A 25,469-nucleotide genomic window follows, 5' to 3' on the forward strand; every position below is an offset into this window, starting at 1 on the left:
AGTACACTGAGGTCTAGAACTCAGGAAAACCTTCTTTTCTCCCCACACCTATGCAAACAGAGGATTCAAAAGGTATAACTGATATCTCAAGATACTAAGAACTGCATTTGCAAAACTGTGAGTTTGCAGAAAGTTATCAACACAAGGTGCAGATGAAAGAGTTTTAACAATCTTTTCTGGATACTGAGTTTAATGGCCAGTTTTGATTTCTGAGAAGAGCTGAAGATGCACCCAAAGGCACTACTGCAATTTAGCCAAACTGTCAAATGAAGAAAACACCACTCAGAGGGATTTGAAGACATAAATAATCATGTCTGTGTAAGTGATCTACCTTAACAATCACATTCCACCCATTATGATTTCCTTAAAACTCAGGTTTCTGGTGATCTGGATGGGCCTTCCTCTCATTTTAAATTGTCCTGAAATTAGTCTTTTTCATTCAGCACAATTTTTTTTAATGGAATCTTCTTTCTCTCAGTTTTTTTTTGGTTTTTTTTTTCTGTATGCAAAGCTGGAACTATATATCCTCCTCAGCTTTATTATTAGTAGGCTAGACAAACCTTGTACACCTGGAGCACACTCATTAAATACCTGAAATACAGCAACATGCAGAAACATCAATGGACCCCTGAACACATACATCTTCACTATACCTGTTGCAGTGGTGGCTTGAACTTGTACATGCTGATTAAAGGGTACTTTCACTTCATCTGATGTTTTTGACAGAATTCCAGATTACAGCTAGAGTTCTTTTTAATTGCATTTAGTTGCGTTAGTTTTATTTAGTTGCATTAGTTTTAGTTGCATTTAGTTTTATTTCAAACTTCATTTTCCCTAAGTTCTGACTGCATAATAGTCCAGAAATGTTCCAAACCATCAGTGCCTTCAAAATTTGCATCATCTGCAGTGATGCAAATTAATGCATCTGTTTTTTGTCAAGGTAGTCATGAAAACACTTTTCAGCCCTTTATATTTGATCAGCCTTTGAACCAATACTCTCTTTCCAAGAACTTTCCCTTTCAGCTCAGCTAAACATCTTCTTTTTAGCCTTTTTCTTGCTCATCTTATTCTTTTTCCAATGCTTTATTGACATTTCTGAGACGCTTCACAAAAACCTTAGCTGAACTGCTGCTTCAACACATTTTACTCACACGTTCTACTTTTCAGGCTTTTTACCTTCAGGGTTCTCAGCTTTTCATAAGATTGTATTCTACTTCTTATGCCTTAACAACCAGAACTGAAGGAGAGTAAAAGGGCAACAAAAGCACACGCATCTAAGAAAAAGAAAAAAAAAAAAGTCAGGAAATATTTATCCTTTCTTCAAAATTCTGAAAGTTTTTAGAACTTAACTCCAATATAAATGCTTAAAGCAGAATGTAGAAGTAAGGAATAATAAAGATATGAAACATGTAAAATAGAAATATTAAGTCTAGAGTCACCTAGAAACTTCTCCAATGCCTTTCCAAGATTGCTGCCCTGTGTTCATGTCCTTACAGGCTTTAATGATTCTCAAACTTTTTATTCAATGCTCCTAAGGAAGAACTGAACAGAAGCTAAGCCAGGACTACAGTTAGTTTTGACATCTTATTAACTCAATTGTGAGATAACTTTCAAAGATAAAATATCTTGTTTAGCTTTCCTTCTGAATAAGTAAGCTTTGTGGCTTCTTTCCTACTTACCTCCTTTTCTGTTTGTAAACTGCATCCATTACTGCCACAATGAAGGTTTATCTCGTGAGCAGGGAATCAATATTCATGTGTTTACCTACAAAGGGAAATAAAGGGGAATTGTTTTGCCATCTTTTTCCACCAACTGTGGAATCATAAAATAGGCCTTACTTTATTTTATCAACAAGTCAAATATATTTAGAATTCTATACTTACCTCAGTTTACATTTTAAGTCACTTTGGTAACTGTTTTGTTACAATTGGAAAGCATCTCTAAGCTGCAGGTTCTTAATGCAACTGTAAAAATTAAGCCTCTCTATCTGTAAACACCTAAAACCAAATAACTGCAATATAAGCAAAATATCTGCCTCTTTCTTCTGCTCTACAAAGAATAGCAAGTGCTGAGATCTACATATGTATCAAAGAAATGAATGTCCATGGATTGAAGTGAATGCAATAGGGGGGTAATACAACACCTAGTTCAGATTAAACAAAAATGCTGCTGTGGTACAGTGTTGTTTCTACTGCTTTGATTGCTATAGAAAGAACACTTGTTTAAGAGGAAAAGGTGCCATAAAACTGCAAAGCCTTCCTACTCTGCCTTTGCAAGCAGGTGATTATGTCAATCACTAGGTCTATACACAAAATATGCCATGAATTGTCTCTCCAGTTAGATGCTGTTTCAGCAAAACGAAGATGGGTAAGACACTACCATCAGGTCCAGCTTAAACCCTACTAGTAGAAACAGCCTGCTACACGAGTGTAGCCTGCATTGTGGATCACCATTGCTAAAGCTTTCCAAAGGTCCTATCCATTTGCCTCACAGCAAAAATCATGAAATGTCAAGTGTTCTCTGTGTCTCTGTGCACTGAGTTACAGTCTGGATTAGATCCTGAATCCAGAAGATAAGTAGCCTCCTTGCTGCTCTGTTTCGATAGTGTGAGATTGAGACCTTCTGTTTCAGCCCTTCCATAAAACACAGAAATAAATGGAGCAGTTTATTCTGCAAAGATCCTTCAATTCCAAGAGCTTTCTGCATCATCCCTGGGGTAAGTATCACACCTACTCCCTGCAGTAATGTTCCAGCCTTTAAGATTTGGGCTGAGATGGAGCAGTTAAGACTCACAGTCCTTTTCAGTGTTTGTGGGTCAGCCAAGGTGGCAACTTAATACCTTTTCTAAAAAGCCAACTGGTCAAGTACAATGCCTATATACTGACAAACCAGAGTGCTGTGGCCTTCTAAAGATCAAATTACACTCTTGTGATCAGAAGCATATGATTAATTGTAAACATGAGGTTTACAAAACAGTCAGTGGTAGATAGTGGTAGTATTCAACCTGTTCCCATTTCTTCATCTGTCAGCAGAAAAATTTCCCATTGCAGTGCATTACAATATGGGAAATAAATATAATCCCTCTATCAACACAGCTGTATAAACATGTCAGAACCACTCTGAACAGGAAAAATTACTAAGCAGCTCACATTATAAAAACTAAATATCGGACCAAAACTCTGAACACTTTTTAGAGTTTTCACTTGATTTTACAAAAGAGATTAACTGGATTCAAGGTGGGCTTGCAGACAGGCTATTGTAAATTGGACCAGAAATCATCAGCCACCTACAGTCTGAATTTGACCCCATTATATTAAACAAAGAGCCCTGAGAAATAATTGAGCTGGGAGCTGCACAACAGCCTAAACCCCTGCTGGTTGACAGTGTCCAGCAGAGAACAAATGAACCCACTACTAATGGTAGTCAACAGCTTCTTCAGAACACTGAACTTACCAGCCTCTAAGGATAAAACATTATTCTGCATAGTCCTTAAACAACCAACATGATGCAGAAAGCTGGCCAAATTCTTGGCTCCTGTAGATTGCTAAAGCTCTTTTGCAATCAAAAGTTCATTGAGAATTTAGATTATGACTCTATCAACTTTCCTTACCCAAACAAGTATGTGAAAAGAGTAACAAACGAGCTCCAACATTATTCTGTGCGTAGGATCTTGCATTGGCATTGCAGATGGGAGGCTCTCTCAGCAGTCTGGGTGCAACGACAGAGTACCCAGAAGCACTGATGCACAATGATCATACATTATCATGCACACGGGTTGACTGAACAGGTGTGCTCCTCCCCAGGTGAACGTGTCAGTCTCTAATGTGCCAATAGCTCACCAGAAAACACTGTCACAGGCTCTGAAGTTGGTTCTTCCCCAGTGATGGCAGCTGTTGGAGAGATGGAGGCAAGATTAGGTTTTTTCACTTTTTTATTTTTAACATAGCTGAGCATTAAGTAGTTCCTGCTCTAGAATAAATAGTGTAGATGTACTGCTATGTGTTTTACAGGCATAATGAGGAGTACTGTGAATCTACAAACTCAAAAGTCTGACTTTCTGGCAGTGGTCACTGCTATCAACTATGGTTGGTGACATTCATGCTTCAAGTTAATGAAATAAAAAACAAGCTTCCTACCTAAATTAGCTGGAATACAAAGCCCAGCTGCTTTGTGGAGAAAAGAGAATTAAATAAGCCATGCCCCACTTAAACTTCCCAGCACACTAAGACTTCTCTCTGAACCTGCCACATCTCCAAAAAATGCTTCCATTCTTTTGCAGAAGTCAAAAGAGCAGGTAATTAGAGCAGAATCCGAAGGTGCTTTCCCAAGCCAGGCCTGACCTGCTGCTCCCATGGTGCTCAAGCAGCTTCCCCTGGGGCAGGACAGACACGGACCCTGCCTGACTCTCCTCTCTGCTGAGCTCTGGGCTATGGACAGGGCAAACCCTTCCGTCTCGTCAGACACAATGGTGGGGAGGAGGTCCTCCCTTCCCACTTGGGGCAGTTTCAAGTTTCACTCATTCCTCCACAGAGGCCTGGGCTGTCTGCAGGGCTTGGTTTTTACAGGGTTTATAGTGGGGAAGAGAGTGGCCAGCACAGAAATCTTAGTTCATCCAAAAAAAGAGCTTGTACTTGCTGGAGTGTCTTGCATTTTGTGAGAAACAAAATATTTGGTTTATATTTAAACTCTCACAGTGAACATTTTTTACTTGACAAATTGATCAGTGAAGGTCTTCTCAGGTTCTTCCAAACACCCTTCTGAGTACTGGAACTTGTGGAGAAGGTCTGAATCTCAGCACAGTCTGATGCAGAGACAGTGTATCATCTGCAGCATGTATACAGGGTACACCAATAATTCCAGTGCCATGTAGAAGGTCAGTCTGATTAGAACTCTTTTGCCATATTCTGTGTTTTGTCTTTTTTTCCTGCAACTGATCAGGGAATCTCAGAATTAATTAAATCTCTTGATGTACTTAGACAGCTTGTGGAATAAGTGGTAAGATGTTAGAGATACTGAACTTGTTCATTTGATTTCATCTCTGTAACCTGAGCTCCAATTTAATGCTGTACTTCTACCCTCTTGAAGATTAATTACTGTGTGAGTTAGCAAGTCATCTCACCAGCTTTCATTTGTGAAGAGTGGAAGTCAGTAAAAATGTAATTCAGGTATTACTCTGCCTTTGTTCATGACCAGTGAAAATTCCAAGATTTAGCAGTTAAATATATTTAACACTACAACACTCTTTTCTTGAAGCCAGCTCTAGGGCCAGCTCATGGTTACAGGTGAAGGAATATGACTAACATTTAAATTCTGTTTTCAGTTCTCTCAGTACAGACAAACTCATCCACAGTTCCCACTATCAGAGGAGTTTTCAGGATTTACACTTGTGTTAGTGATGAGATAGGAATTCTTTAGATTTTAATTTTTTTAAGCATATCACAGCTTTATAGGAATAACAGCCTTAACTTGGCAGGAGTGTCACAGGACTGATTTTACAGTTATAGTACGGGACTGCCCTGTTCCTGCTGGCTCTGCAGCTCTGAGCTCCAGGGTACCAAGGTGTCCTGTTCAAGATACCCTGCTCTGGACCACTAATCTCTCTAAATAAGATGAGGTAAATGCAGAACTCAGTGAAACTCCATGTTCTTATAGCTCTGCCATGAGGACACTCCAGCGAAGGGGACCAGATGGCAGCAAGCTTGTGTTTGTGCCAGAAATACAATTCTGGTAGCAAAAAAAAAGCTCAACAGCTTGAAAATAAAACAAGGTGGAGATATAGGAAAGCAAAGGGGTACAACAGACTCTTCAGTTTAAGAGTGATACATTCAAGAAGCTTTAGGTTGGTGGACATTAACTTATTTTGAAAGATTATGATCAAAATAATTTTAATTCTAATTTCTCAGGCTCTCGGATAACCATATTTTCTTATCAAAATGAAATTGATTAGCCTCCATCCATTTTCAGAACTGCTTAAGAGGTGAAAATCTACCCTTAAACACACCTGAGGTTTTAGGTTGTCTTGGTTAATGTATTTAAGTCCAGCAAGCTCAAGCACTAGCCACATACAGAAAGGTTCAAAAAGATGTTACATGCAAGCCCAGAAAAACCTGTCTTGCAGTTTCCACAAACCTTACTTTCCTTACTTCCAAGAGCAGAGGTAGCTTTGTAGACAACGGCTCTTTGTAGTCTTGACACTTGTCACAATTATACCTCACAGAACAAAAAGCCCTTCAAACTTGTTCTTCCTGATGTGCAGAAGCCCACCCCAGCCCAGTGGGCACTTGTTTTGCCAAGGAAACTCTTACCCATCCCTAGGATCACTGGAGTTCTTACTTTATTGTCAATATTGTCACTGCTCCTTGCAATGCCCGCTAACCTGGTTGTTCTGCTAATGGCACCAACATCCCCACCCTCAGTATGGCATACATTTTTACACAGCCTGTGCACAACACAGACACCAGTTATTCTTTCCTGGAAGGTCTTGTACCAGGAGGGCTAAAGGTGGCTTCTCAATTGATACCCTTAGGGTTAATGGATTTTTCCAAGGGATTGTTACCCCCAGGATTCAATCTCTGCATTGTTTCTCCATACAGCTTTAAAAGGGTTGCTTACAGAACCATTAAGAACTCATAGCAGTTACCTCCAGAAATACTATTTGTTTTCTTAAGATTCTTTTAGGTTCCTTAAGTTATACACCCTAGAAATGCATCCAAGCACAAGCATCACGGTCTGCTTTAGCAGGGTACCAGGTTGTCTGTTACAGAAAACATGCAACAGGTCTTGCATTAATTCAGACGTCCATCCCTTATCTTGACATCTGAAAATGGCACCTTCTGGCAGCTAGCTTCCCCTTTGGTATTGTCTTTCTTTTAAGGATGATGTATAGTGGCAATTTTGCTTTATCTGCTAAGACCACCAGCAAAGTGACAAACCTGGTTTTTTCGTTGGCAGTGTTTTTGATAACCCATTTGGACTGCTTTAGTGCATAGTAATAAGATGTCTAAAAATCCAATGTGTGTCTAAATTAAAAAGGGGATGTGTGATTTGTGTTGCCTGTGTGCATTTGTAAATATCTGTGAATTTTCTATATTGCTGCAACATGTTGAAATTTTAATGTTTTATCATTTAGTTAAAACAAACTTTATCCTAGTGTTGTATTACATCAAACATCTTGAGTATTACATTATTTTTACATACCTGAAAATCCATGGTTTGGCTATCAGTTCAGCAAGATTTGTCCTGCAAAGTAATTTTTAATTGTGATGGGAACACTGAAAGAACCTCCTTCTAAGACTAATGACAAATTTTTGTTAGATTTCCTAATCTGAAGAACCCGTTCAGAAATTCATTAGTAGTAGAATAATAATTTTCTTCTTTCTATAAAACTTTTAGAAAGAAATGGTCATTAATCTACTAAGAAGTTTTTATATTTCTCATACCATAAAACATAAGGCTTCCAAAACCTCTTCAAAAGGCCTGGATCTACACCTGAAAGTACTCAGCAGCAACGGTAATTGAGATGTTTAAAGACAAAGGAGAAAATTACATATATTATAAAATACAAACTATATTATATGCAAGCTGGGGGTAACCAAGCAGTAGAAGGCATTCGTTCTGTTCTCACCTTTGAAGGAGCCAGTGGCTCAGAGCAGCTGCTTTGGCTGCTTTTGTTTGTCACATTGAAGAGGAAGAGCAGGAAAGCAGCAGCTCTCAGAGCTTCTCCTCCCTGGGGTAAGAGGTAGAGGATAATTAGGAAACCCTGCTAGTCAGTGACTACACTGGAGCAGCTAAAAAAGATGTCTGTCATCTTATACTGTCTTAATAATGCACCTTCTTATTTCATCTTTTCTAACATCTGCCTGTTTCTGTAAATCTATGCTTCCAAATGAAAAAGAAATGCTATAATGTAAAGTCTCATCTAGTGTTGAAACATATAAAGTATTCAATATTCCCAATGCTGATATCCTTAAAACTGGGGTACAAAGCTTCTGCCTCAGCATCCAGCATCCTGGTATATTCCTTCAAAGTGTTAAGAGATGAGAAGACTAATAGGTCTTTTCCCCTGAATGATATAGCCCAGTTTATGAGCTGGAAACACATCAAAAGCAGCTTTTAGCTGCTGTCATCACACATTGTTATGCCATATGATTTCCCTCCCAGTCTGCAGTGTCCCCCTTGAGCTAAGGCAAAGACAATTACAATTCTTTCTTTTTCTCAGGAAAAAAATAGAAAACCACACTCCAGCACTATGTTCTTGTTCTTCCCCAACCTGGCAGCTCATTTGCTTCTTGCTTTGGTTAACTTCTTGCCAGGTTAACTAATGATACTTTTTCCCCCAGGCTAGGAGGATCCACACATTTTCATCCAAGGGTCTCGTCTGAACAACAAAGTTGTAACAGGGGCCAAAGCAGAAATCAGTGTTTGGTCACCATATTAAATAGTTCATGGTTTTTTATCCACGGTTTCATCCTTCAGGCCCAGTACTCCCCAGGGGTTCGCAAAGCTTACCTCTCTGAGATTGTTCTATGTCTCTGAGGTTGTCCTGATGTCTTCTTACAGCATCTTTCACTTAAATTTCTAAGCAAAAGGCCACTACTTACAGTCTTGATTTTTGAAGACCAGTAGCTTCCAATCAGCCCGGAAAATAATATTAATAAATCTTTTTAAAAAATTTTTTGTCTTCTCATTCCAGTAAAGAACTGGGGGGGAAAAGTTAAATATCTGAATTTTCTACAAAATGGAAATTCTGGCTCCCCACTGACACTCCAAATGGTGTTGAGACTCACCTTCCTATGAGCAAAGTGGCTTTTGATTTTTTGTTTGTTTCACTTTGTGTCATTTTATGTCACAAACTGCTAATAATAATAATAATCAGAAGACATCTGTATTAGGAATCTCCACACCTGTCTTTTTGGGAAGTTCATCTTTTGATACAAATCCAAACTTTGCACCTGAGGCCCACAGCCCACATAGAAAATATGAGCAGGTTTTGGAAAATTAAGCAGTGTTGTGGCAATGAGCATCAAATTAGATTGTCGTGGAAATTGCAGCGGCAATGACTTCAGCTTGTTTAAAGGTGTGAGGTTCTCAAGCACAGACAAAAGCCAAGGCTGGAGGAAGTCATCTAGCCTAGCTAGAGCTGAGTAAAGTCAGGGGTCCCAAGCCCAGAGCTGAGATCATTGGGAAATCTGACTTTCCTAATGCTGTTACTCCCCTGCCTGCCTACACATCTGACACAGAGGTGAGGTGACAGCCAAGCCCAGCACAGTAAGAGCAGAGGCCAGAGAGAGATGTAGAGGGGGCTGCAAAGGCCATGAACAGCAGAATGATGTGAGCTGGGTGGGAGCCCATCCCACCCCGGCAGACACTTCAGGCACCATTCTGAAAAACTGGAACCACATTACAGGATACACCCTGCAAATTGCTGCACCATCCAGTCCTTCAGGCAAAGAGCCCATTTCCCCACGTGTTTCAGGCTCAATTCAACTATATGTGGGATGAAGTGCTTGCCATCAGGACTGCCTAACGCTAGCACTGGGCTTGTGTAGGGGAAGGGCTCCAGGACTCCTCCTCACAAGGCCAGTACTGTCTGGATGGGATATGTCTTTAGGTGATTATGGTTGAGAAACACTCACATTTCAATAAGGAAAGGACTACACAAGTTGGCGCAGTGGGAGTTTTGCCTGAAGTCTGAGACTGAAGGCCCTCAGAGCACAGGGTGTGCTCTCCTCCCCAGCCAAAGCTCAGGGGAGCTGAGCTGCTCAGCAGCTAACAGGTACAGTTGGGAAGGCTCTTAGGTGCCTTTTTTCAGCAAACAAATACATTCCCCCACCCCCTTCCACTTAGGCAACACAGCGCATGGCTGTTTTTATTATGGTTCTGTCACTTCACACAGTCCAGCTTTACTTCAACAATAAAAATATAGAAATATAATTAGCATCTTTGTTTCAAGGCACTGAGTTTTTAAATTACCATGTGTGACAACTGTTATGGCAGTGAAATCGTTAAAATCATGTAAATACTTAAACCATGTAGGCCTGGGAGATTATAGTTTCATTAGAGAAAAGGCTATAAAGTTAGACCTAGGTAATTACCTTTCCCATTAATGCTCGAAAATTCTTTGCTCCACTGAGAAGTGATTGTGGTGCATCATGCCTTCTGTGCTTTTACATTCAAACTGCAGGAGCTTTTATTTCATCAGCACAAACTGCAAGGAAACAGCGGCAGCCTTCCAGGTGTACTTTGCAAATTGGGGTTTAAATGTGGAACACATCAAATTAAAATTCAATATTAATTATTTTGTCTTGCTAGGAGCCTGAGTAGTTTAAAGCAGCAAGGGTAATTGTCTAACTCATTGTATGTGTCTACAGCGAACTTAATCATTATGTCAGCTTCCTAATAAAAGGTTATTATAGAAACAAAGATCCCAATTTTACATATGGTAGGCAAGGGAGAATTCGAAGAGCTAGTCTCCAAGGTAGACTTGAGGTTCTTGACAAATGATGCCCATGCTGTGATCAGATACTTAACAAGAAATCTCGTTATTAACTAGGCCTGTACAGATAATTAGCACTTGAGCTTCAAATTTTAAATCTGGCTTGAGATGTATAATTTATCAAAAGCTCTAGCTCACTGTCAAAGTCCTATAATAAGGCAGTGTTATTGATGAATTGAGATTAAGAGCAGATTGAAGAGAAAATTAGGCCACTGGTTAGTCTGAAAGGTCTGATTTCAATATTTGCAGTACTAATTTGGTATTATTTTGGTAAATGGATGTGGTCCCCAAGTGCTACACAGTATAAAAGAATAAACTGTAAGTCATTATTCTAACAAAAAAAGTATTGTTTACTGTATGCTGAATTTTGCAGCACTAGCAGTCTGCTTAATAAGCTTCCTTACAGGATAAGTGTACCTGTTTTTATTGCATTAATTTATTATAACACATAGAGAATGCTGGGGTTTTATTCAGGTTTAGAAAATGTAGCTTCTTTACGTTAAAGATTATTTTACATTAGACTAATGATGATCGTGTATGCCAAACCCTAGTTTAGCTGTTTCATTTCCATCTTTGAATTTTCTTTGAAGCATTCTTCACATCAGAATGCAGATAAGCAGCATTTCCTATATTCAGGCTACATAAAAAGAGCAATCTTTTTTTAATGATCGCCGGTAGCAATTCATTGCAAGTGGTTCCAAGGGAAAAAAATGAAAGAGTGACTGTATGTAATCTATCTACAGTAAACTGCAGCTGCAGGGGTGTTAGATACACATTCATGACCCTTAGCATACTAAATCTTTTTGATACACATACTAAAATGACATTTAGGGCAATATCTGATATCCAGAATTATGTTGGATAAAACATAAGGTTGGGACAAGTTCTATTTGTTTTTCTTGGGGTTTAATTCCTAGCCAAAGCACATGGATCATATAAAAAAGGTGGTGTTTTACTATATATCCTATCAAATATTTATCAAATGCAACTGTGTATCATTGCATATATCTTATATATCACATCAGTATCCTCCAACAAAATAATAATGTCAGTCACTGCCTGTTTCCAGGAAACTTTGCCCCGACAATCCCCTGTAACCCCGTTATTGGCAGCAGCTCCTTTCCTCTCAGTTTCCAGCTGTCCAGCGGGGTACGCCAAGTCACAGCAGGACCTTGGGAGTGTTTGTATTCAACTGTGGCACTGAGCTTTATGGAGATTTGCCTTGTATATTGTGCACTTGCAGACAAGCGGGATTTCCAGGACCCAGCGGGGGCTCCCCGGTGTTTATGCTGAGGTGGTTTGCTGGTTGGCAAATTGCTTTGGGCCAGAGATGTGTGACAGAAGAAAATGTATTGCATTAGCTTTTCTATCAATAACATCTTAACACTGACTTATAACACAATTGCTTTCATGCTGATCCAGCCTCCTAATTTTAATTTTAGGACTGATTGAATTTTGCAATCAGGCATCTTTGGCTATACTGGAAAGAAAACCCTTTTCTTCCTTCCTTAGAAATAATACACTATTAAAAACATAAGCGACAAAAATATGAACAACTTCTACCACTCTAATGTGTCTTTTTCTAATACATATTTACACAAGTTTTGAAAATGTTCAATTTTTGATATATGCATTATAATAATTTTAAGAAGACTTAAAATAATTTATTCTTTTGCTGTTACTCAGCTGTACGTACTGGAGTATCATTTTGCAGAACTGCTTGAGTCTTAATAGATTTGTAAGGGATCCAAAAAAAGGAGGGTACTGAATTCTCAGCAGACAGAAATGCTAATATGTACTTTAGTGTAGGTTTTCATTCAGTCATTTACATTTGTTACTCACCTATTATGGGCTGATCCTGATCTTGTTTATGCTGATGACGCTTCTGAAATTTGAGATCAAGAGACTCTCCCAATTGAACTAAGACTTATATCGGTGTAAGATGTGAATCTGAACATCTTTAGGGTCTTTAATTTCGGATTAAAGTGATCAATAAGCTCCAGTTTAATGTTAGTCAGAAAAATAATTTAGGAAGCGTTTTAGAACTTTAAATTACATTTTCAAGCATACTCAAAGATAAAAACATTTAGATATTTCAAAATTTGACAGGAAAAAAATAGTAAGTATATGCCAAACAGAAACATGGGGCACATCTCAAGGCTCTGTCAATTTAGAACCTTGGAACTCCTCAGATAAGGCTGCTTTCTAATAAGTTTAGCTACCCAATTGTCTGACTTTAAAGTCCTTTTACATGAAACAGTCACACAGCTTGTAAGGGGAGATGCACACAGAAGTGGTGGTAGAATGTATGTTTCTATACTTGATTATAGTCATACAGCAAATCTCATCGCAATATAGTACTTTTCATGCATTGAGGTAGGAAATAACAGCTACCCAGTGATCCCTGATTAAAAGAATGGAAATGTTTATCGTACAATACCTGGCACCCTACACTGCCTCATTAGAAACAAATGGGTTTTGTACCCAGGTGGTTCATATACTGTTGTTCCTGTAGCTCCTTTTTAAGTGACTTGGTAGCGCTGATGTAAATGCCATTGGTGTATGAAAAGTAGCACATATGACAGCCGAGCTTGAGGATTCCTTTCAGCATAATTACAAACTGCGACTACTTAGGGCAGCGTGGCACAGGAAAACAGAATTTTGCCAAGACACATTCCTCTAGCTAGCCCAGGCTATAGGTACTATAGCATCATCCCAGTTATAAAATCGCGGGCCCTTGGCGATCGCTAGAAGAGAGGCAGAATTGCGCCTTTTCTGCGCACCCCCAGCAGTTGTGGCGCACGAAGCTGGCGGTAGGAGCTCAGGAGCGGGCACGGGAGGCAGCGGCCGGCGGGCGCGCACCGGGAGCACTGCCGTGTGAGGGCAGCCCGGCCGGGAGGGCGCCCGGACAGGATCGCGCCCCACAGGGATGGCGCTCGGACAGGATCGCGCCCCACAGGATCGCGCCCCACAGGGATGGCGCTCGGACAGGATCGCGCCCCACAGGGATCGCGCCCCACAGGGATGGCGCTCGGACAGAATCGCGCCCCACCGGGATCGCGCCCGCCAGCGGCCCTAGGCCGCTCTTGCGCGCGGCCGCCGACAGGGGGCGCCCGCGCACCGCGGAAGGCCCGGCGCTGAGGGGCCGCGGGGCTGAGGGGCCGCCGGGCCGGGCCGGGGCCGCCCGCTCCCGCTGCACCGCGGCCGGGCCGGCGGTGACGGGCCGGGGGTGCTGAGCAGCTGCAGGTGGCGGCGCCGCGTTCTGTTTACATCGGGCGGAAAAGAGCGCGATGCGGAACCGCCGGGTTTTGGCTTTTTCCCTGAAAAGGGCGAGAGCGGCCGCCCGGGCGGAGGACTGGGATGCGGTGCGCACCCAAACTTCAGGAAAATAAAGCATTCGGGATACAGACCGAGGCACATCAGCGGCCGGCGGTTCCCGTTGGGTTTGCACCACCCAAGGAGCCCTGGGGCTCTGCGGCGCCTTGGAGCGGGCAGCAGGAGCCGGAGCAGCCCGGTTCGAGCAGGCGATGGTGAAGAACAGTGCCTGCTACTATAGAACTACACATCCACAGAAGGGTTTTAAAACATACGCGGAGTTTGAATTTTGTCTCTTCTCCTCACCCCCTTTTTTTTCCTAAATTTAATTATTCCGGAAGACAACTGTCCGGGAAACTCACGGCATTTTCCAACTGGAGTAGAGCTCTATAGCCTGTGACAATGCACAGTGGTTGATGAGTTAGTTCTAGAGGCTTCTGAATTTTAATGATGTTGGAGATGATATTGTGTGTCCTTCAGCTTGTTAGAGTGACACTAGCACTCCATAAATCATAATACCTGTGTATTGTAAAATCAATACAAAAGTGCTATCTCAGCGCTAAACCTTAATAAGTTTTTCAGTGCTCTAGCAGCCTAAACTTTGCTGTAATGCCATTGGACCTGCGGGTTGGGATCAGAGCATGCTTAATTTGTTTTGTAATAGAGACTTTTCTTTAATGAAAGACCGATTAGTAAAGCTTTGGTTGCCACTCTAGTGATCAGTTGGCAGAACAACCTCTGCAATTAAACTCGTGTATCTCTGTCCTGAAGCAAAAAAGCAGGCTTAAACAGTCAATAAATGTTAATCCAGTCAGAACCTGTCTGTGCCTTTGAAGGCTGCCCATGAGGGGTTTTTCAAATCACATTTTTTTTATCATTTTAAATATGGAGGTCCCTATAGAGCTGATACGTAGTGTACAAGGCCTCCCACTGCTCTGTAATAAGATCTGGCATACTAACAGCTTTCTGTACAGATCTGTCATCGTTAGGTTTGTTTGTCCCTCCCCATTCCAGCGTAACTATCTGTATAGTTACTTGTTATGAAAAAAAGCATTTTGCCTTTATCACACGTGAGAGTAAAAAGGCTGCTTCAAAAAAAACACATCACTATGGATGCATATGATTTTTATAATTTACAAGTATTTCCCTCAAACTTTTTTCCATTATTATTTGTTTCTTTGCGGGATGACACTGAGGGGAGGAAGTTTACGTTTATGCATAAACTGCAAAGCATACATGGGAAGTATGGAACTGCCAAACTGTCCTTGAAACAAGCACAAAGAGAAGCTGAACCTTATTTAGATTGCTGCTGCTCTCTAGGATATGCTTCTCATGAAACACTGCCAGATACTCATCCAACAGCTTTCCAGTCTTGTCTGCTTGCTTTCTTTGCCTATGAACAGGGTAACAAAAGCAAGCTGATAACTAAAAGAGTGGGAGTTAACAGAAAGCTGTCAGATAGAGTTGGGGAGGGCAACTCTTCTGGAGTAAAAGAAAGAAGCAATTCCCAGTCTTTCTGTTTGAGGAAACAGTCTTTGCTATGAACTTCATTTTCTTTCATATCCCAGCCTATTTTTTTATCCACTCTTCCATATCCCAGGCTATTTTTCTATCTACTCCTTTAGCTGCATGCATGATGCACATAGAACATTAACATACATGGGAGAGTGTGTTAAATTTAGCCTAATCATAACTGGCATCTCCCTTATGTTGTTTTGTAGGATTTAGCTTTTGTTCTTCATTGTGAGACTGAGAGCTTCACAAAAAAAGATGATGAGATTTGTATGAATCATTGGATTGGAAAGAAGAATTTCCTGCTGGAGAGAGAGGGGGAAAAGAAGGGTATCTTTTTACAAGGGACCAAATTCATCACTAGCACAACATTCTGATTTCCCTGGAAGTCACTGTTCCTTGCCAGCATGACCCGGGAGTGTTTGGAGAGCACAGAAGGGAAACTTGGCCCTCTGGACAATACAACCAGTACAGTGCAATGATGCAGGGTTTCAGCAAAGGCAGTAAGTGCCAATACTGTGATGGGATGTTCACTGCTCTTTCCTGTTGGCTGCCACAATGGTACAAACCACCAAGTTGGCTTTAGTTTAAGGAAGGAAGCCAAGGGAATAATAGCTAAGTGTAGTACTGTAGTCATTATTATTAACTACAGTCATATTACTCATAAATATACACATATAACCTCCATATAATTATTTTCAATTATTTTTAAAATTTAGACTTCTATAAAGATCATTATAATTTTTTTTTTAAAACACAAAAATATACATTTGAAAACTACCACTCATCCTTCTTGTTTTTTCAACCCTTGCCATGGTGCAAGACCAGTCATGGCAGTGACAGAAGTCATAATGTAACCACCCTGTATATATGAGGTTGGTGGAGTTCAGCCTGAGGTAAACATTTTTTGCAATCATTTGCTGTAGTTCCCTTTTCATTATATGTGATTCCATCTTTAGTTTTGATTGTTTAATTCAGCCTAGTTATGGTATTGGTACTTGCCCTGATTTACCTCTTACACCGCCTCTGATTTCAGCCCTCTGTATGTATTTCTTTCAGCAGCTGGAATTATGCAGGATCTAGCAGACTTTTGTCTTCCTTCACCCTCCTGTGTTCTCAGCAGTCACTGTCAGCAGCCCTTGGATTCCTGTTCAGTTGGGTTATATGCAATGTTGCAGAAATCATAGAGGAGATTGTTTTAGAAGTACAGAAATCAAAACTGCTGGGAAAAAGGAGCCAGACAGCGCCTTTCAGAAAAAAATAGTACAAGCAGAGGGGTTCCAAATAGGCAAAGGATATCTTTAGATATTAGGAATTGCTTATTCAGCGCATGAAGCTGTATAGGCCATAGAATTCTAGGCAATGACAGCACAATAGCATGGATATTGATGGCTTGAAAGTCCAACTGATCCATGAAGGATTATGTTATTATGTTCCTCTGGTATAATACATTAATTTTTGCATGTAATTTTTTTTTTCCTAGTGGGATATGTTAAATAAAGTTCTTACATGTTTTTGACTGCATTTGGCTCATCATGTAGTTTAGTCAGCACATCCCCAAGTTTAAGAAAACAGGACTTGAGCCAGACAGCTGTTGAGTACTCCCAGAAGGGAATCAAAGGAAGCAAACACCTCAAGCAAAACTGTATGTGAGATACTTACTATCACAGAAGACCTACTAAAGGATGAAGAAATGCAGCACTTACAGAGAGAAGATGCTCACAATGTCTAATAAGACAGGGAAAAGTGAGCATGAGGATGGACAGAGATTGGCTATGGCCTTAGGGTTGGCCCATGGCTGTGTATAAAATCCCTCTAGGTGTTCTGCATACGTCTGCACACCTAGCCCTGCAGTTTATTTAAGTATTAACTAACCTTGCAAGAAAACAAAGCTCAAATGAGCAGAATTGATGTTGATTTCTTAACTTGTTGATTTCTTAACCATGTTTCTGACAACATGGTCACAAAGCTGACTAAGGCCAGTGGAAGGCAGCAAAATTAGGGAGCCATGCACACCCTCTTCATTCAACAAATTCAGTTTATTTGGTGTTATTGGTTACTCAGCCAGCATGTTCTGGAGAGCTAGAGGTGTATGTGTGAAGGTGAGTTTCCTATATAAGCTGGAACTGGGGTGGGGAGGTGAAGTGGGACATTAAGCACTTGGTTTTGTTTACTTTCCCCGCGTACTAGTGCTTGGTGAATGAAATCTCCATGGTCACAGCCTGATCATGATCATTTTTGCAAAGGGAGAATAAATCAGAAAATTTAAACCCATCCACAAGGTGACAAATGGTGCCTGAAGAGGCACATACATATCTCCTACATCTGCTTCATGTGCTTTTCCACTTGCACTCTTGGGTTGCCCACAGGTTTAGGTCAGGTCAGAGTCACAACAGCTGTTCTGAGTGAGTGCCACCTCAGCAGCTGGAAGGAGTAAAGCAGAAATTTGGAGCAATTCTCCTATGAGCCACAGTGATCTGGGCAGCTTCTCTAATTCTGAGACAACTCAAAAGCTCTTCCAGAAATTTAGGAGTCTCTGTCTGTTTTTTTTTTAGTGGACTCACAGGGTCAACTGTGAGTGGCTGCAGGAGGTGAAACTTTAAGCAGACTACAGCCTTATAAAATTTCAGCAGACACATACTTGAAAGCCTAATGATCAGTTTAGGTTGGCTTAATTGGGTTTATGTGTTCAAGGATATCCTGGCAGCTACTCTGGGAGAAAATTAAAGCTGGAACAAAATTTTGTTGATCTAATGGAGAACCTGAGCCTATGTCTGCATGAGAGGCAGCTCTTACCTGACTCCATGTAGTTGGGGAGATGGGCTGAACCCAAATATTTCACTGTTCATCAGCCATAAACTCTGTTTTGGGGAAGTGACAAAGCTCTGCTCTTGGGAACCTGGTGAGTTTGCTCAGTGCTGCTTACTCACTCACTTTCTCTCCCTTTCAAGTCTCATCCACCCATTGCAAAAATGAGTCCATGATGAATAGACTTTTGAATTGGCTTATAATTGGTTATTCTACTCTATAATATTAATTTTCATCTTCAACTGTTCATTGATCGAGGAATACTGGATGTGGATTGTTAGTTTTCCTCGTGACACTTATATTGAAGAATGATTTGGAGAGCATGTTACTGCATATTGATGACATTCTCCATCTCTTATGTCTTTTTAGAGTCTTTCTCTTTACTTCTTTGGAAGAAGTAAATTTAGCTTCCAAGGCTTGCATATTTTTACCTATTTAAAAATCAATTATTATTAGATTTTTAAAATGCCGGAGAAAAATAACAAAACATCCAACTGTATTAAAATTAAGAGACTCCCCTGAAAAAAGAATTAGTCAGCTTTGCTTCTCTTACCAGTCTTTCTGATTTGCTTTCAAATTCTTCCACTTCTCTGTCTATGCTGCAGTATTTCCAGGTGCATGGTAGTGACATGATTTCTTGGGCATTCTTACAGACCACAGTGAAGCTGAAACAGAAACATTTACAGTCAAGATTATTTATGCTAGTCAGCTCACTGCAAAATGTGTGAATATAACAAGCTACGTGGACACTTATGAACTAATAATGCGCTGAGATCATCCATAATATGGAAATTCAACAAACAGCAGTTTGCCACCCACAACTGGAAGAGATGACTCAGTTTGATCTCTGGGAAAGGCTGGCATTGTCACTGCTACATGCAAAGGGGAGAAGGGCACTGATGGCTGCTCCACATGAGTGTTTAGCGGCCTGGACGGTCCTGCAACTCAGGGGACACAGATCCTCCCTTTGGCACAGCTCTTCCAAGGGCTTCAAGGGCTATGTGCCCTCATGTGAGTTACTTTCGTGTGGAATTTTTCTGTCAAAGCTGCTTGGTGGTTTTCATGGAGTCAATCACACCCTGTGAAATAAGTTCATCATGCAAGTGCAATAACCTGCTTTCAAACTGCCCTTGATGATTTAATTTCAAACAAAAAAGCATCACAAGTCTGTACTCTTTGAACCTCAAACTTCCATGCTCTTAACAACTTGCTGCAAGAGCCTGACAAATAATGTAACTTTGTTTATTTAAAAATTTGTTTATTTTATCATTGTCTTCCAAGAAGTGGCAAAATTAATTTTAATTAAGATTTGTATTTAGGAAACAATCAACAAACCACACACATAACCACATGCACAGCTTGATTTGCTGCTGGGGTGAACCACAGTATGCCAAGCTTCAGCCTGAAGCTAATTTTTTACAGCCAAGTTATAAAGCCCTGAAAAGGGGGTTTTATTGTGGAAATGCTGGCAGAACCATAGTGGTGCTACTGGCTGCCTCTCTAATTAGTTTAAAGAATGGAAAGTTGTATTTTGCAATATGTGGTGAGCCCTCTTTTCCTGATGTTGCTGGTTTGCACTGAAACTACAGGATTAATTTGATGTTATTACAAGATTGAGAAGATGAGTTTTTTGCTGTCATGAGAGGTACTTTCAGGCAGCAAACTGGATTTGTACTTTCAATTATATAAATATTAAACGGTGCAATTTTGATTTGATTTTGGTGACAGTAGCAGATCCCTGCTGTGTTCGCTCTACTTTGAAGAAGATGTGGAGTCCACATGGTGTTTCTTGCATGTTTTCCAGAGACTACTTTTAAATTCCTTCAATAAAAGTTACTTTTATTCCTGTTTAAGTGTTTTGTGGTGATGTTTACAGACAAACATCCTGCCAGCAGACTAAAGTAAATAAAAGACGGGACACCAGTAACATAAAACACATCATTTTACTACTGTTCTCCCACCACCTGCACTCCATCTTCGCCAGAGTTCCCCATTTGTAATTATGCCTACCTGCACTGGCTTCCAGTGGTTTCAACTTTTTCAGAGCACAGGGAAGGTGGCAGAAGCCATTTACCCCACCACTTTCATTGTCTACTGCAGGGCTGCTGTAGTATCACTGGAGTCAAGCAACTTCTGTAATTTACCATCTCTTCAGCAATAAGCAGTTACTTTTTAACTAAGACTCTGTGGCTGTGCATCCTATTGCAGTGCTAACTAGCTCCTGCTAACAAGTCCCCACCTTGTAGACCAGCTACCCGTGACCAGTAAAACAGGAGCATTCCTTCTTCCAAAGGTAGGGCAAACATAAGGGAAATAAATACCTGCAATTATAATATTACACAGTCTCATGACATATCAAGCATATCTTAAAAACAGGCATAATTACACAAAAATGAATCGACCCACTGATTTAAATGAGACAACTACGTGATTAAGCGCTGTGCTATACTTTCATTTTCCTAATTTGTTTGCTTGGGATTTTTTCTTTTCCTAATACAGTACCCATGGTGTCTGAAAAATGGTACTCACAGTTGTTATATAATTGCTGTTTCTGCTGTTGTTAGTGCGCTGGGGCTGGGCACAGACCTATGCATCCAGGGAGGGCTGTAGTGAGGGTCTAAAAATTCATGTATATTTGTTTAAAAAAGACTGCTATTCCTTCAAGGGCCTACAAATCCTCATTAGTTATTATACTGTCAGGAAAAAGTGTTGTATTTACACCTGAAAACAAGCCATTGCAATCCTTCTCTCCTTTTTGGATAAAAATGTGACTTCCTAACAATATCTCCTGCTGTAGTTAACGTTATACCATTTGGCACTGCAAGGATTAATTGAGAGACAATAGGAAATTAATCTATTCTCTTTCTTCCAGTCCCTGCTTTCTACTCCCATCCATTTGCAAGGAGTGCCTATGTCTGGTACTTGACAGTACCTGCAAAGGCTTTGACATTGAATTTAGTATGTCTGCTGAGATTACACTAAAGGGAACAGTGGATAATTTTCTAAGTGCTAATCCTTAAAGCAGAAATTTGTGCTTGTTCAGCAAAGCAAGGTCTCCATTTCCTTTCTTCTTTTTATTTTATTTGCTGCCACCTAGGTGGGAGGCAGCCTCTCAGGAACGACCCGATGGGCTGGTGCATCACGATTTGACTCAACCAGATCTGACCCAAGAAGCAGTGCTCAGAATTAGATCACAGTCTCTGCATGCATTTAGATCTGCAACCTACAGTAGCTCTGCTAGTCTGCTGAGCAACCAGACTGGCTCTGATTGAAATTACCATTTTGATGCTCTGACCTTCAAATCTCTTAATAAAGCAGAAAACGAATTGTCCGCTTGTCCTTCTGGCTCTGGGGAGGCAGAGTGGCACCAGCTGAGTGAGCCAATACAAGATTTAACTTAATGCATGCTTCCAAATACAGCACCCAGGCAAGAAGGGAAAAAACAATTGAAGAGGCTGATCCTCATTTACAGCAGGGGCTGCTCCCACTGTCACACACAGAAGGTCGACAGGGGTCCTGCCAGTGCTTTGCTAAATGGGCAGTAACAAACACCTCCTGCTCCAGCACCTGGGTACATTTTAAAAGCCACCACCAATCCCACACTGCAACATTCACTCTGAATACTTTGTACTTACATAACCACATGCAGATGTCTGGCCACTCTGGAGCTGTGAGCTCCTCTTCACAGTGCAGAGGAGAAGGAGGAAAAATGGGGGGTTTCTTCAAAGGTGGTGATTGCAGCAATGGGGAGTAAGTTCTATGCTAATCTGAAGGTCACATAAAAGGTACACAGGATCAGTGATACCCACTTCTAGGGCAGTTGTACCCTATGGAGCCTGGAGAAAAAGACAATTTCATCTCTGAAAAAGAAATTTTTCCATTGAGTGCTGTGTCACCACGTGATGTTAAGTAGTAGGTAAAAGCTAGTAGTCTGGTATAAGCAAGAGAGGATTCAGCAAAATAAACCAGATTATTTTATATCTGTTTGCATGGTTTGCATTTCCAGAATAAATACGGGAAAATACCAAGACATCAGCTCTCAAGGACTGTAGATTGCAAGATTCTTTTTCAGCCAAGAGATATAAAAATAATTATGTTGTATTCTATGCAAAAATCACTGAAACAAGCTATACCCATTTCCCTGCCAGACTTGGTCACAAAAATAAATAACCTTTCTGCATGAAACTATTCATCCTGAAATTCAAAGAAAAAGAAGTGAAACTATTTTCCTAGGTCTATTGTAAAAAAAAAAAAAAAGCCAACCAAAAAAAAAAAAGAAAAAATCAAACAAAAAAAAAATTGGAGAAATAGTAAAAGCAAATTGAGAAGACCGATTAAAAAAATGAAGATTAAATGCATAGATATGCGAGAAAGGATTTTATGATACAGTATCCATGAAGCTGATAACTGGATCTCATTTATTAAACATTGTCATTATTAAAACTAAAATATATTGATGCTTTTCATGAGAATCTACAAGTACTTTTATTGCTTTGTAAAATACTATTGAATTTTACTCTATAAATCTAATCTGTGTATAGATTTTAAGGGTGTTCACTTACACATACTTACAAGCATGCATAATTAATTTTGAAATGTACCTTTTTGTGTTCTTTTAGTAAAATCCAAATCTCATATATTGCAGCTGACCTAGCTTTTTCATATAAAAATCTGTAAATTGCAACTTAGTGTATCTAAATAGCATTGGTCTGGAAATGTTTTTGGAGTAGAACTTGATTTTATATTTCCAGTAATTCCTGGTTCCATCCTTGAGGAAATACGCTATGCCCACCTTTCTAAAGCTATTTTCTCTTTCAGATGAAAATGGTAAGAATAATAATTAGTATTTTTACTATAGTATATTGTCAAAGTGGAGGAAAAGGGTGACAAGGTAAGCACTGAAGAATTGCCTGAAACCTGTCTCAGTGTTCCAAAGAGTTTGAATAGCTGTTAAGAGAGGAGCTGGTTTGCACAAACCACAATTTTAGGGAGGCAGATTCATATGGAATAGACATGGAGTGTTACTCAATGCTGCCTCTACTGAGCAATATGATAACCTAGTTCTTTGTTAATCAACAGGCAAAGAACAACAGGCAAAATATGCTTAAATAAGCAGAAAATTCATTACCCAAAATTAATTACTGAAAAATGAGTAGGAAGAAGAAAATACTTAGTACTATGCTTTCCTTCTGTTCCTTTTGAAAAATTTTAATTACATGTTCCAAATATCTAAAACATTTATGAAAAACATGTGAAGCTAAGATCTGTATCCTTTTCTTTTAGAGCTCTTTAACAGACCTTTGGAGGAGTCCCAGAGATGTTAGCCAGCCCATTAAGGGTAATGAATCTTGGCATGAAAGAACAGCAGAGCAGCAGCTACACGTGAAGCAGCCTATACCATAAATTATCTCAAATACAAACCAAATTCCCCTTGTTTATCATGTATATAAAGCACCAGCATTCAAGATTCCCTCCAGAAGTGCTGGACTGTATGTAATATTACTCATAGCATAACAAGGTCTAGTTCTGTCATTGCAATTGCTTCTTTCCTCAGATGATAAACTACAGACATGCAGCAGTAGGAAGGCTATCCAGAGATATAAAAATATCAACAGGTTTAACAAAAAGTCTGGGGCAACTGCATGAAGACATGAATAAATGCCCCTGTAGATGTCTTTGAAGTATTTAATTAAGTCACCATCACTGATAAAAGTTCATTGCTGGTGCAGCCCAGTGCAGGCCTGTGGACCTCAGGACTGAAAATGGATTGATTAGGAGTAACTCAAGATCAGAATATAGCAGAGAATGTGCAAAACCCACCATTCTGCATGGAAATACATTTATTGCAAGCAATACCCCTTAGTGCAAATATTTACCTGCCTCTGCTATCTCTGAGAAGGAATCCCCACTTGTGTGTCTGGGACGTTGTTAAATCGATGAAAATAGCCCATTTTAGCACAGCCCTTCCTGCTGCAGCCATGCAGACATCATCCCACCAAAGGTCTAAGGGATGATCACAATCTCCAGGAGCCAGAATACAAGTCTGGAAGTCATAAAGGATTAGAAGCAGAGAGGTTGCTGAAATAGGAGCTCTTGCCTTGAGTCCCACAGGCACATATTCTTAGGCAGGCAGGCAATGCTGACATGATGCTCTGTCAGAAGTTAAGCTGTGGTTTGTAAATGTATTTATTTAGAAATGCAGTGGAAACCTCATCCTGTGCATGTTGCATTTGCACATCAAATAATGTTGGTTTGGTGGGTCTTTCTGATTGTATTTCAGCAGTCCAGGTCTCCCTGGTTTTTTAAACAGTATAACTGGCAAACTGTAGGTGAGGTGATTTCCCCTAAATACCTGAGGTACAAGGTCATGCAGGTGCAAGCAAAATTGGATGCTCTTCCCAAGGAATGAGGTAAAACCAATGTTGTTTGAGAAATGTATGATCCTGTAATTATAACATTTCCTGTGCTGGGGTTATCAGAGTTTTACACTTAGAATGCACACTGCACTTTCACTGACTGAAAAGTCAGCCAGAGACCCTGAATGTGAAACTGAACTCCAAGGTAGATGGCCCTTCTGGAAGTCAGTTCTACAGCTCAAGGAAATGGAAGCATTTCTCTATCAGATCGCTTGAGAGAGAAGACTGTAATTAATTGAAAGTCCTTGGAGGTTTGCAATGCTGGAAACAATTCCCAGAGAGGAAGGTATCAGTACATAATCACAAAAAAGCTGACAGGTATGGGCTGTATATCAAAGATTTCTGCAACATTTATCTGGCATTAGTACAATATAGTGTGGGAATTTGTGTTTTTTCCTACAAACAAATACAGTATACACTTATTGTTTATATGTACAGAATCCATCTCGTATCTATCACCTGTTCACACGCACACATAAATGACATCCTGTTATGACTTAATTACAGTCAAATTTGAGCATCTGCAACATCTTTTTTGTGATTATATATTTCTTGAAAAGAGTTCTTTTGTATAATTATTGCCACCCCTTAAAAATTATCTCACAGAACAATAATGTATGAAGCAGATGCAGCCAATAAGAACATAAAAAAATTTTAAGTATTTCCATAAGACTCATGCTACTTGGGAATTTGTTATCTCTTGCAGCTGAAAGATTCTATTAGAATTTGTGTATAAGCCATGATAGTTTTCTGTGGCAGGTTTTGTACATAACAGCAACTTTCTTTTTGGTTCAGGGCAAAAAGTCAAGTTTGGAGCAGTTGCCTCAGCAGGAAGATAAAAGATGATGGTTGGTAATTACATCAGGTTTGCACTGTTGAGCAGATGTTCTTGCAGATAGATTTTGGCTGGCATTTATAGAACA

General features: G+C 40.1%; 2 long non-coding RNA genes across 2 annotated transcripts in view; both read right to left on the reverse strand.

Annotated features, from left to right (window-relative positions):
- Positions 1-489: 489 nt before the first annotated feature.
- LOC119703436 lies at positions 490-1,766 on the reverse strand. Its single transcript, XR_005257630.1, has 2 exons — positions 1,680-1,766; positions 490-1,274 (listed from the first exon to the last, which is right to left on the reverse strand). It is a non-coding gene; the product is annotated as an uncharacterized LOC119703436 (long non-coding RNA).
- Positions 1,767-13,872: 12,106 nt separating this feature from the next.
- Positions 13,873-25,469, reverse strand: part of LOC119703057 — a 42,421-nt gene continuing 30,824 nt past the window's right edge. Inside the window, exons 11-14 of the long non-coding RNA XR_005257536.1 lie at positions 21,766-21,966; positions 20,141-20,451; positions 18,684-18,795; positions 13,873-16,469 (exon numbers count right to left, since the gene is read on the reverse strand). This is a non-coding gene — a long non-coding RNA (uncharacterized LOC119703057). The remainder of the gene's footprint in view (positions 16,470-18,683; positions 18,796-20,140; positions 20,452-21,765; positions 21,967-25,469) is intronic.

Source organism: Motacilla alba, chromosome 7 (genome assembly GCF_015832195.1).
Source record: "Motacilla alba alba isolate MOTALB_02 chromosome 7, Motacilla_alba_V1.0_pri, whole genome shotgun sequence".
Lineage (NCBI taxonomy): Eukaryota > Metazoa > Chordata > Aves > Passeriformes > Motacillidae > Motacilla > Motacilla alba.